Genomic DNA, 2,415 nt, shown 5'->3' with positions numbered 1-2,415 from the left:
GCAGCCCCGTGAGGGCTGGGAACAGCAGGTCCCAAAGGGTCCAAGTTCTGGCCCTTCCTTCCCAGACACAATGTCAAACACACAAAAGCTCCTGTCATGTTACATTTTACATTTTGAAATATTGAAGCATCTTTTAAATACTCTTAAGGCATTTATTTATTAAAGCGTTCTGTGTCAAGATTTCACATTAGCTTAAAATTCAAATCAGTCTTTACATTTCTCTACTGAGGTCTCCACCTTCTCCAGCCATCAGTGCTACCAGCATCTACACAGTGAGCCCCATGGTCAGCCTCTTTGTTCCCTGGGTGAACCAACTAGATGTTAATACTGCTCTGCTACAAGCTAAAAGCTCCTAACTCAAACTTATTGGAAAAGGAGTGAAACTTCTGCAAAGTGCACTTTAAGAAGAGGTACTGGGCTTCCCTGGTGGCGAAGTGGTTGAGAGTCCGCCTGCCGTTGCAGGGGACACGGGTTCTTGCCCCAGTCCGGGAAGATCCCACGTGCCGCGGAGCGGCTGGGCCCGTGAGCCATGGCCGCTGAGCCTGCGTGTCCGGAGCCTGTGCTCCGCAACGGGAGAGGCTACAACAGTGAGAGGCCCGCGTACAGCAAAAAAAATAAAAGAAGAGGTACTTTTTGCTTATGAAAAGAAACCAGTGAGTCCTCTAAGAATAATAAAAGGGAATATTTTACGGTTAAGCACACGATTTGGAGTGAAGAATTCGGATGGTGCTCAGCTGGTCCAGGCTGTTAATACTCTTCTTGTTCCTCCTGCGGACCCCCTTCATCAGGTATCACGAAGCCTTCGTCTGTGGCATAGAGAATATCCGCAATCCTCTGCAATACAGGGTTGTTCTCCCCCTCCTTCTCCTGGCAAACCAATTCAATGTTCCTTTGCTTTCCAGAGTAGAAATCTCTCTCTTTCTCCAAGTCTTTGACGACAAGTTTCAATACGTTGACCTGCTGCATCAATTCGGCTGCTTCGTCATCCCTGTTCCCCACACCAGGATTCTTCCGCACCACACCCGGGCCAGCCTTAGGGGTTGCAGTAGTTCTGTGTGTTGCAATGGGCCTCTGTGGAGCTGCACTGCTAGAGCTGAGAGGTTTCTTCGGTTTGTTCAGAGCTGGAGCAAAAAGGGAGGGGGCCACAGCAGTTTCTTGACCTTGTCTGGCAGCTACAGGGTCATAGTCTTTCCCATCATGGTTTGCATCAAAAAACTTCTTGAACCACTGAACGAATTCAAAATTGTCCTGAAACTTTCCTTTCACTAATTTGTCCACAGGAATTATTTTGTCAACACCCATCGTCTTAAAACCTCCTTGTAGTATTTTGAAGTTCTGGATGTATTCGTGTTCTAGCTTAGCTTGGAATTTCACTTTCTTCAAGGCAATGGAGCCAGGGAACAGCATGTCCATAAACTGACAATAGGCAGCCCCTGAGCACAGATGTTCAATCTTTGTCAGATTCAACTGCAGAGACTCATTGATCCAGGCTAGCATGTCATGTTGACTGAGGTTATCACTGGTGACCGACGTTGAGTACACATTCACTGCCATCTTCGGCTCTCGGCTGGACTACATCCGCTGCCCATAACCGGCTCTGGTTCCATCTTCGTCTCATTCAAACCGCCTGACCCCGCCCGCCCCTGTGTATATGTTATTAATAAGCTTTTATTAAGCACCCACTTGTCTGAATCAGAGATTTATAGATTCCAAAAGAGATCACACAGAAAAGTACTAAGTGGGAAAAACAGAGTCTTATAACTGATAAAAATTCAAATATGAAAAAAAGTCATGGGAAAAACAGAGTCTTATAACTGATAAAAATTCAAATATGAAAAAAAGTCATGGGCCTATTGATGTATGGAATCCCAAATTGGTTTAAGATTGAGAAATTAGAACGCTAAAGTGAAAGACTATTGAGGAAAAAGCCAGATAGGCACAAGTTAAATGAAGATTAATTGAACAACATAAAGAAGTAGATTGCCATGCAAGGATTAAAACCAAGATATTAAGTATTCCAATAAAACATTTATTATTGTTTAGCTGTTAAGTAATAAAGCAAAGGTCTAGTTACTGGAGAACTGAAGGAATGCAGTTAAAATATAATGGGCCACAATACAAAGAATACACTTTATTCTTTTAAAAATTTGAAGTTGAACTACCTTTGTAGTTAGATGTCTGCATTCAAGATCCAACACGAATTGATAACTGTAGAAACTTGGGAGGGCTTTATTTTATTTTTTTATCATATTTATTGGAGTATAATTGCTTTACAATGGTGTGTTAGTTTCTGCTTTATAGCAAAGTGAATCAGCTATATGTATACATATATGCCCATATCCCCTCCCTCTTGTGTCTCCCTCCCACTTTCCCTATCCAACACCTCTAAGTGGTCACAAAGCACCGAGCTGATCT

At 43.1% G+C, this 2,415-nt stretch overlaps 1 pseudogene; it reads right to left on the bottom strand.

Moving 5' to 3' along the window:
* Nucleotides 1-657: 657 nt before the first annotated feature.
* LOC111178502 (microtubule-associated protein RP/EB family member 1 pseudogene) lies at nt 658-1,599 on the bottom strand (annotated as a pseudogene).
* Between the last annotated feature and the right edge of the window lie 816 nt (nt 1,600-2,415).

Source organism: Delphinapterus leucas, chromosome 3, assembly GCF_059928025.1.
Source record: "Delphinapterus leucas isolate spDelLeu-1000000601 "Yukka" chromosome 3, BTC_Dleu_Yukka2, whole genome shotgun sequence".
In the NCBI taxonomy this organism is placed as follows: domain Eukaryota; kingdom Metazoa; phylum Chordata; class Mammalia; order Artiodactyla; family Monodontidae; genus Delphinapterus; species Delphinapterus leucas.
The sequence above is the reverse complement of the archived record's forward strand: the minus strand, read 5'-3'. Positions and strand labels throughout refer to the sequence as shown.